Source organism: Bubalus kerabau, chromosome 18 (assembly GCF_029407905.1).
Source record: "Bubalus kerabau isolate K-KA32 ecotype Philippines breed swamp buffalo chromosome 18, PCC_UOA_SB_1v2, whole genome shotgun sequence".
Classification (NCBI taxonomy): domain Eukaryota; kingdom Metazoa; phylum Chordata; class Mammalia; order Artiodactyla; family Bovidae; genus Bubalus; species Bubalus kerabau.
This window is the reverse complement of record NC_073641.1, coordinates 27588016-27599088: the sequence shown is the minus strand read 5'-3', so window position 1 is coordinate 27599088 and position 11073 is coordinate 27588016. Positions and strand designations below refer to the sequence as shown.

Below are 11073 nucleotides of genomic sequence, written 5' to 3'. Positions count from 1 at the left end.
GCCATGCCGTGTAGGTCCACCCAAGACAAACAGGTCATGGTGGAGAGTTCTGACAAAACATAGTCCACTGGAGAAGGGAATGGCAAACTACTTCAGTATTCTTGCCTTGAGAACCCCATGAACAATATGAAAAGGCAAAAAGATAGGACACAAAAGATGAACTCCCCAGGTGAGTAGATGCCCAATATGCTACTGGAGATGAGTGGAGAAATAATTCCAGAAAGAATGAAGAGACAGAGCCAAAGCAAAAGCAACACCCAGTTGTGGATGTGACTGGTGATGGAAGTAAAGTTCAATGCTATAAAGAACAATACTGCATAGGAACCTGGAATGTTAGGTCCATGAATCAAGGTAAATTGGAAGTCATCAAACAGGAGATGGCAAGAGTGAACAGCGACATTTTAGGAATCAGTGAACTAAAATGGACTGGAATGGGTGAATTTAACTCAGATGTCCATTATATCTACTACTGTGGGCAAGAATCCCTTAGAAGAAAGGGAGTAGCCATCATAGTCAGCAAAAGAGTCCAAAATGCAGTACTTGGATGCAAGCTCAAAAACAACAGAATGATCTCTGTTCATTTCCAAGTCAAACCATTCAATATCACAGTAATCCAGTCTGTGCCCCCAACAAGTAATGCTGAAGAAGCTGAAGTTGAACGGCTCTATGAAGACCTACAAGACCTTGTAGAACTAACACCCAAAAAAGATGTTATTTTCATCATAGGGGACTGGAATGCAAAAGTAGGAAGTCAAGAGATACCTGGAGTAACAGGCAAATTTGGCCTTGGGATACAAAATGATGCAGGTCAAAGGCTAACAGAGTTTTGCTAAGAGAACTCACTGGTCATAGCAAACACCCTCTTCCAACAACATAAGAGAAGACACTACACACGGACATCACCAGATGGTCAATACTGAAATCAGGTTGATAACATTCTTTGCAGCCAAAGATGGAGAAGCTCTAAAACAGTCAGCAAAAACAAGACCAGGAACTGACTGTGGCTCAGATCATGAACTCTTATTGCCAACCTCAAACTTAAATTGAAGAAAGTAGGGAAAACCATTCAGGTATGAACTAAATCAAATCCCTTATGATTTTATAGTGGAAGTAACAAATAGATTCAAGGGATTAGATCTGATAGACAGAGTGCCTGAAGAACTATGGACGGAGGCTCGTGACACTGTACAGGAGGCAGTGATCAAGACCATCCCCAAGAAAAAGAAAGGCAAAATGGTTGTCTGAGGAGGCTTTACAAATAGCTGAGAAAAGAAGAGAAGCTAAAGGCAAAGAAGAAAAGGAAAGATATACCCATTTGAATGCAGAGTTCCAAAGAATAGCAAGGAGAGGTAAGAAAGCCTTTCTCAGTGACCAATCCAAAGAAATAGAGGAAAACAATAGAATGGGAAAGACTAGAGATCGCTTCAAGAAAATTAGAGATACCAAGGGAACATTTCATGCAAAGATGGGCTCAATAAAGGACAGAAATGGCATGGACCTAACAGAAGCAGAAGATATTAAGAAGAGATGGCAAGAATACACAGAAGAACTAAACAAAGAAGCTCTTCATGATCCAGATAACCACAATGGTGCGATCACTTACCTAGAGCCAGATATCCTGGAATGTGAAGTCAAGTCGGCCTTAGGAAGCATCACTAAGAACAAAGCTAGTGGAGGTGATGGAATTCCAGTTGAGCTCTTTCAAATCCTGAAAGATGATGCTGTGAAAGTGATGCACTCAATATACCAGCAAATCTGGAAAACTCAGCAGTGGCCACAGGACTGGAAAAGGTCAGTTTTAATTCCAATCCCAAAGAAAGGCAATTCCAAAGAATGTTCAAACTACCATTTGAACATTCTTTACTAGCATGTGAGATGATTACAATTGCAATCATCTCACACACTAATAAAGTAATGCTCAAAATTCTTCAAGCCAGGCTCATCAGTACGTGAACCGTGAACTTCCAGATGTTCAAGCTGGTTTTAGAAAAGGCAGAGGAATCAGAGATCAAATTGCCAACATCTGCTGGATCATCGAAAAAGCAAGAGAGTTCCAGAAAAACATCTACTTCTGCTTTATTGACTATGCCAAAGCCTTTGACTGTGTGGATCACAACAAACTGTGGAAAATTCTTAAACAGATAGGAATATCAGACCACCTGACCTGCCTCCTGAGAAACCTGTATATGCAGGTCAAGAAGTAACAGTTAGAACTGGACATAGAACAACAGACTGATTTCAAATCAGGAAAGGAGCACGTTAAGGCTATAAATGGTCACCCTGCTTATTTACTTATATGCAGGCTACATTATGCAAAATGCCAGGCTGGATGAAGCACAAGCTGGAATCAAGATTGCCAGGAGAAATATCAATAACCTCAGATAGGCAGATGGAACCACCCTTATGACAGCGAAAAAGAGCTAAAGAGCCTCTTGATGAAAGTGAAAGAGGAGAGTGAAAAGTTGGCTTAAAACTCAATATTCAGAAAACTAAGACCATGGCATCTGGTCCCATCACTTCATGGCAAATAGATGGGGAAACAACGGAAACAGTGAGAGACTTTATTTGGTGGGGGGGGGGGGGGGGCTCCAAAATCACTGCAGATGGTGATTGCAGCCATGAAATTAAAAGACACTTGCTCCTTGGAAGGAAAGCTATGACCAACCTAGACAGCATATTAAAAAGCAGAGACATTAATTTGACGACAACGGTCCATCTAGTCAAAGCCATAGTTTTTCCAGTAGACATGTATGGATGTGAGAGTTTTACTATAAAGAAAGCTGAGCACCAAAGAATTGATGCTTTTGAACTGTGGTGTTGGAGAAGACTCTTATGAGTCCCTTGGACTATAAGGAGATCAAAGCTGTCAATCCTAAAGGAAATCAGTCCTGAATACTCATCGGAAGGACTGATGCTGAAGCTGAAACTCCAATACTTTGGCCACCTGATGCAAACAACTGAGACATCTGAAAAGACCCTGATGCTGGGAAAGATTGAGGGGAGGAGAAGAAGGGGATGACAGAGGATGAGATGGTTGGTTGGCATCACTGACTCAATGGACTTGAGTTTGAGTAAGCTCCAGGAGTTGGGGCTGGACAGGGAAGTTGGCATGCTGCAGTCATGGGGTCGCAAAAAGTCAGACACAACTGAGCAACAGAACTAACTAATCCTTGTGAGAAATAATTTTATCAACTAGAGTAAGCAGCCTAGTATAATTCTTTTGGCAAACTACACTCATTTCCAAAGTTAGTAAAGTAACCACTTCACCACCTCCTCCCCCCACTTTGGTGAGACTGTTTCATATATTTGCAAAGCAATTAGATTGGTTTGTTACATTCTGTATTACAGCTGGGATCTTCCAAAGTTCTAAATGATTTTTTAATTGTGTACACTGTTTCACTGTTTGTGCTATAATGTTCCACAGATTGGACAAGCTTGCAGTGTCATGTATTCATCACTACAGTATTATAGAAAACAGTTTCACCATGTAAAAAAGTCCTTTATATTAATACTTTACCTATACAACCCCAAAGCTAAACTCCTGGCAACCACTGATCTGTTTATTATCTCCATGCTGCTGCTGCTGCTGCTGCTGCTGCTAAGTCACTTCAGTCGTGTCCAACTCTGTGCGACCCCATAGACAGCAGCCCACCAGGCTCCCTCATCCCTGGGATTCTCCGGGCAAGAACACTGAAGTGGGTTGCCATTTTCTTCTCAAATGCATGAAAGTGAAAAGTGAAAGTGAAGTCACTCAGTCGTGTCCGATTCCCAGCGACCTGCCCATGGGATTTTCCAGGCGAGTACTGGAGTGAGTTGCCATTGCCTTCTCCATAGTTTTACCTTTTTCAAGATGGCATGCCATTGGAACCATACAGGGTGAAGCCTTTTCACACTCCCTTCTTTCACTTAGCTATATGCATCTAAGTTACATTTATGTCTTTTCATAGTTTGATAGCATATTCCTCTTTATCACTGCATAGGTATGTTGTACCACAGCTTGTTCATCTATACACCTACTGACCCTGGAGAAGGGAAGGGCAACCTACTCCAGTATTCTTGCCTGGAGAACTCCATGGACAGAGGGGCCTGGTGGGCTACAGTCAAGGACATCTTGGTGGCTCAGTTTTGAGAAATTATGAATAAAGATGTGCAGGTTTTTGTGTGGGCATAAGTTTTCAACTCATTTGTAAGTATTTCAAAGTGCAATAACTGGATCATATGCCAAGACTATGTTTAGCTTTATAAAAAGCTGTCAAACTGTCTTCCATAAAGGTTGTACCATTTTTCACTCTCATCAACAAGGAGCAAGAGTTTCTGCCGTTCCACACATCCTTGCCAGTATTTGGTGTTGTCAGTGTTTTGGATTCTCACTATTTTAATAGATAACTAGTAACGTGGTGGTATCTCTGTTTAATTTGTGAAAATTTAGTGACATATGATGTTGAGCATTTTTTTCATATGCTTATCTGTATATTGACTCTGGTGAGAGATCTTTCAAATCTTAGGCTCTTTTTTTTTTTTTTTTTAACTTTTATTTGCATTTATTTTTTGCAGCATTTATTCCCGGGCCATAAGTTTTTGTTTCTTCAGTTTCTTCCGGGATATCTTTTTCTTCTCTGCGCTCTCCTCTTCTGGTTTAGGAACAATCCATTCTTTTTCAGTAAGGATCATCTCAATGTGGCAGGGAGAGCTCATGTAGGGGTTGATCCGACCGTGAACTCTGTAAGTCCTGTGCTGCATCTTAGGGGCTTTGTTCACCTGGATGTTCTCAATGACCAGAGAATCTACATGTAAGCCCTTAAGTTCAGCATTACTCTCTGCATTTTTGAGCATGTGTAGTAAAAATTCAGCACTCTTGTTGGGCCACCGACCCTGCATCCAGCCCTGCTGTTTGGCCTGTGAACACCTACCAACTCCACTGTTGTAATGATGGAATGGCACACACTGCTTCTTTAAAGTGACATCCTTCAAATACTTGGTGGCTTTTCAGATATGCATACCCTTTATGGCCTGAGGAGTTTCACAAGTGTTCCTAGAGTGAACACAAAGATTTGAACCTCTTGATTTGCATGATTTTGTGGGGTTTTCTGAGTTGAGTGAATAGCACACCATTTTTAGGGGTCACCTCAGGCCGGTTACCAGAAAAGCTTAGGCCCATTTTTAAATTGAGCTGTTTTTGTTTTCTTATTGTTGCGTTTTAAATGTTCTTCTTGTATTTTGGATGGGCTTCCCTGGTGGTTCAGTGGTAAAGAATCCACCTGTAATGCAGGAGACACAGGAAACACAGGTTCAGTCCCTGGGTTGGGAAGATCCCATGGAAAAGGAAATGGCAACCCATTCCAGTATTCTTGCTGGGAAATTCCATGAACAGAGGAGCCTGGTGGGCTACAGGCAATGGGATCTCGAAGAGTCAAACACAACTGAACACACATGCATATATATTGGATACAAGTCTTTTATCAGAGATGTGTTTTTAAAATATTTTCTCACAGTCTTGTCTTTTCACTCTCTTTACAATCTCTTTGATACAGAAGCCTTTTGTTTTAGTGTAGTCCAACTATTTTTTTCTCTCATGTACCATGCTTTTGGTTACACATATAAAAAAGTAGCACTAAATCCAAGGTCACCTAGATTTTTTCCTATATTATGCTCCAGAAGTTTTGCAGTTTAACATTTTTTTTTAATTTTATTTTATTTTTAAACTTTACATAACTGTATTAGTTTTGCCAAATATCAAAATGAATCCGCCACAGGTATACATGTGTTCCCCATCCTGAACCCTCCTCCCTCCTCCATCCCCATTCCACCCTCTGGGTCGTCCCAGTGCACCAGCCCCAAGCATCCAGTATCGTGCATCGAACCTGGACTGGCACCTCGTTTCATACATGATATTTTACATGTTTCAATGCCATTCTCCCAAATCTTCCCACCCTCTCCCTCTCTCACAGAGTCCATAAGACTGTTCTATACATCAATGTCTCTTTTGCTGTCTCGTACACAGGGTTATTGTTACCATCTTTCTAAATTCCATATATATGCGTTAGTATACTGTATTGGTGTTTTTCTTTCTGGCTTACTTCACTCTGTATAATAGGCTCCAGTTTCATCCACCTCATTAGAACTGATTCAAATGTATTCTTTTTAATGGCTGAATAATACTCCATTGTGTATATGTACCACAGCTTTCTTATCCATTCATCTGCTGATGGACATCTAGGTTGCTTCTATGTCCTGGCTATTATAAACAGTGCTGCGATGAACATTGGGGTACACGTGTCTCTTTCCCTTCTGGTTTCCTCAGTGTGTATGCCCAGCAGTGGGATTGCTGGATCATAAGGCAGGTCTATTTCCAGTTTTTTAAGGAATCTCCACACTGTTCTCCATAGTGGCTGTACTAGTTTGCATTCCCACCAACAGTGTAAGAGGGTTCCCTTTTCTCCACACCCTCTCCAGCATTTATTACTTGTAGACTTTTGGATCGCAGCCATTCTGACTGGTGTGAAATGGTACCTCATAGTGGTTTTGATTTGCATTTCTCTGATAATGAGATATGTTGAGCATCTTTTCATGTGTTTGTTAGCCATCTGTATGTCTTCTTTGGAGAAATGTCTATTTAGTTCTTTGGCCCATTTTTTGATTGGGTCATTTATTTTTCTGGAGTTGAGCTGTAGGAGTTGCTTGTATATTCTTGAGATTAGTTGTTTGTCAGTTGCTTCATTTGCTATTATCTTCTCCCATTCTGAAGGCTGTCTTTTCACCTTGCTAATAGTTTCCTTTGATGTGCAGAAGCTTTTAAGGTTAATTAGGTCCCATTTGTTTATTTTTGCTTTTATTTCCAATATTCTGGGAGGTGGGTCATAGAGGATCCTGCTGTGATGTATGTCAGAGAGTGTTTTGCCTATGTTCTCCTCTAGGAGTTTTATAGTTTCTGGTCTTACGTTTAGATCTTTAATCCATTTTGAGTTTATTTTTGTGTATGGTGTTAGAAAGTGTTCTAGTTTCATTCTTTTACAAGTGGTTGACCAGAGTTCCCAGCACCACTTGTTAAAGAGATTGTCTTTAATCCATTGTATATTCTTGCCTCCTTTGTCAAAGATAAGGTGTCCATATGTGCGTGGATTTATCTCTGGGCTTTCTATTTTGTTCCATTGATCTATATTTCTGTCTTTGTGCCAGTACCATACTGTCTTGATAACTGTGGCTTTGTAGTAGAGCCTGAAGTCAGGTAGGTTGATTCCTCCAGTTCCATTCTTCTTTCTCAAGATCGCTTTGGCTATTCGAGGTTTTTTGTATTTCCATACAAATTGTGAAATTATTTGTTCTAGCTCTGTGAAAAATACCGTTGGTAGCTTGATAGGGATTGCATTGAATCTATAGATTGCTTTGGGTAGTATACTCATTTTCACTACATTGATTCTTCCAATCCATGAACATGGTATATTTCTCCATCTGTTAGTGTCCTCTTTGATTTCTTTCACCAGTGTTTTATAGTTTTCTATATATAGGTCTTTAGTTTCTTTAGGTAGATATATTCCTAAGTATTTTATTCTTTCTGTTGCAATGGTGAATGGAATTGTTTCCTTAATTTCTCTTTCTGTTTTCTCATTATTAGTGTATAGGAATGCAAGGGATTTCTGTGTGTTGATTTTATATCCTGCAACTTTACTATAGTCATTGATTAGTTCTAGTAATTTTCTGGTGGAGTCTTTAGGGTTTTCTATGTAGAGGATCATGTCATCTGCAAACAGTGAGAGTTTTACTTCTTCTTTTCCAATTTGGATTCCTTTTATTTCTTTTTCTGCTCTGATTGCTGTGGCCAAAACTTCCAAAACTATGTTGAATAGTAATGGTGAAAGTGGGCACCCTTGTCTTGTTCCTGACTTTAGAGGAAATGCTTTCAGTTTTTCACCATTGAGGATAATGTTTGCTGTGGGTTTGTCATATATAGCTTTTATTATGTTGAGGTATGTTCCTTCTATTCCTGCTTTCTGGAGAGTTTTTATCATAAATGGATGTTGAATTTTGTCAAAGGCTTTCTCTGCATCTATTGAGATAATCATATGGTTTTTGTTTTTCAATTTGTTAATGTGGTGTATTACATTAATTGATTTGCGGATATTGAAGAATCCTTGTATCCCTGGGATAAAGCCCACTTGGTCATGGTGTATGATCTTTTTAATGTGTTGTTGGATTCTGATTGCTAGAATTTTGTTAAGGATTTTTGCATCTATGTTCATCAGTGATATTGGCCTGTAGTTTTCTTTTTTTGTGGCATCTTTGTCAGGTTTTGGTATTAGGGTGATGGTGGCCTCATAGAATGAGTTTGGAAGTTTACCATCCTCCGAAATTTTCTGGAAGAGTTTGAGCAGGATAGGTGTTAGCTCTTCTCTAAATTTTTGGTAGAATTCAGCTGTGAAGCCGTCTGGACCTGGGCTTTTGTTTGCTGGAAGATTTCTGATTACAGTTTCAATTTCTGTGCTTGTGATGGGTCTGTTAAGATTTTCTATTTCTTCCTGGTCGAGTTTTGGAAAGTTGTGCTTTTCTAAGAATTTGTCCATTTCTTCCTCGTTGTCCATTTTATTGGCATATAATTGTTGCTAGTAGTCTCTTATGATCCTTTGTATTTCTGTGTTGTCTGTTGTGATCTCTCCATTTTCATTTCTAATTTTATTGATTTGATTTTTCTCCCTGTGTTTCTTGATGAGTCTGGCTAATGGTTTGTCAATTTTATTTATCCTTTCAAAGAACCAGCTTTTGGTTTTGTTGATTTTTGCTATGGTCTTTTTTGTTTCTTTTGCATTTATTTCTGCTCTAAGTTTTAAGATTTCTTTCCTTCTACTAACCCTGGGGTTCTTCATTTCTTCCTTTTCTAATTGCTTTAGATGTAGAGTTAGGTTATTTATTTGACTTTTTTCTTGTTTCTTGAGGTGTGCCTGTATTGCTATGAACTTTCCCCTTAGGACTGCTTTTACCGTGTCCCACAGGTTTTGGGTTGTTGTGTTTTCATTTTCATTTGTTTCTATGCAAATTTTGATTTCTTTTTTTATTTCTTCTGTGATTTGTTGGTTATTCAGCAGCGTGTTGTTCAGCCTCCATATGTTGGATTTTTTAATAGTTTTTCTCCTGTAATTGAGATCTAATCTTACTGCATTGTGGTCAGAAAAGATGCTTGGAATGATTTCTATCTTTTTGAATTTACCAAGGCTAGCTTTATGGCCCAGGATGTGATCTATCCTGGAGAAGGTTCCATGTGCACTTGAGAAGAAGGTGAAATTCATTGTTTTGGGATGAAATGTCCTATAGATATCAATTAGGTCTAACTGGTCTATTGTATCGTTTAAAGTTTGTGTTTCCTTGTTAATTTTCTGTTTAGTTGATCTATCCATAGGTGTGAGTGGGGTATTAAAGTCTCCCACTATTATTGTGTTATTGTTAATTTCTTCTTTCATACTTGTTAGCATTTGTCTTACATACTGCAGTGCTCCCGTGTTGGGTGCATATATATTTATAATTGTTATATCTTCTTCTTGGATTGATCCTTTGATCATTATGTAGTGACCATCTTTGTCTCTTTTCACAGTCTTTGTTTTAAAGTCTATTTTATCTGATATGAGTATTGCTACTCCTGCTTTCTTTTGGTCCCTATTTGCATGGAAAATCTTTTTCCAGCCCTTCACTTTCAGTCTGTATGTGTCCCCTGTTTTGAGGTGGGTCTCTTGTAGACAACATATGTAGGGGTCTTGTTTTTGTATCCATTCAGCCAGTCTTTGTCTTTTGGTTGGGGCATTCAACCCATTTACGTTTAAGGTAATTACTAATAAGTATGACCCCATTGCCATTTACTTTATTGTTTTGGGTTCGAATTTATACACCATATTTGTGTTTCCTGTCTAGAGAATATCCTTTAGTATTTGTTGGAGAGCTGGTTTGGTGGTGCAGAATTCTCTCAGCTTTTGCTTGTCTGAAAAGCTTTTGATTTCTCCTTCATACTTGAATGAGATCCTTGCTGGGTACAATAATCTGGGCTGTACGTTATTTTCTTTCATCACTTTAAGTATGTCTTGCCATTCCCTCCTGGCTTGAAGAGTTTCTATTGAAAGATCAGCTGTTATCCTTATGGGTATTCCCTTGTGTGATATTTGTTGTTTTTCCCTTGCTGCTTTTAATATTTGTTCTTTGTGTTTGATCTTTGTTAAATTGATTAATATGTGTCTTGGGGTGTTTCGCCTTGGGTTTATCCTGTTTGGGACTCTCTGGGTTTCTTGGACTTGGGTGATTATTTCCTTCCCCATTTTAGGGAAGTTTTCAACTATTATCTCCTCAAGTATTTTCTCATGGTCTTTCTTTTTGTCTTCTTCTTCTGGGACCCCTATGATTCGAATGTTGTAGCGTTTAATATTGTCCTGGAGGTCTCTGAGATTGTCCTCATTTCTTTTAATTCGTTTTTCTTTTGTCCTCTCTGATTCATTTATTTCTACCATTCTATCTTCTAATTCACTAATCCTATCTTCTGCCTCTGTTATTCTACTATTTGTTGCCTCCAGAGTGTTTTTAATTTCACTTATTGCATTATTCATTATATATTGACTCTTTTTTATTTCTTCTAAGTTCTTGTTAAACCTTTCTTGCATCTTCTCAATCCTTGCCTCCAAGCTATTTATCTGTGATTCCATTTTAATTTCAAGATTTTGGATCAATTTCACTATCATTATTCGGAATTCTTTATCAGGTAGATTCCCTATCTCTTCCTCTTTTGTTTGGTTTGGTGGGCATTTATCCTGTTCCTTTATCTGCTGGGTATTCCTCTGTCTCTTCATCTTGTTTAAATTGCTGAGTTTGGGGTGTCCTTTCTGTATTCTGGCAGTTTGTGGAGTTCTCTTTATTGTGGCGTTTCCTCGCTGTGTGTGGGTTTGTACAGGTGGCTTGTCAAGGTTTCCTGGTTAGGGAAGCTTGTGTCGATGTTCTGGTGGATGGAGCTGTATTTCTTCTCTCTGGAGTGTAATGAAATGTCCAGTAATGAGTTATGAGATGTCTATGGTTTTGGGGTGACTTTGGGCAGCCTGTATCTTGAAG

General features: G+C 39.0%; 1 pseudogene; it reads right to left on the bottom strand.

Moving 5' to 3' along the window:
- Window positions 1-4557: 4557 nt before the first annotated feature.
- On the bottom strand, window positions 4558-5192 carry LOC129633059 (60S ribosomal protein L17-like; annotated as a pseudogene).
- Window positions 5193-11073: the final 5881 nt, after the last annotated feature.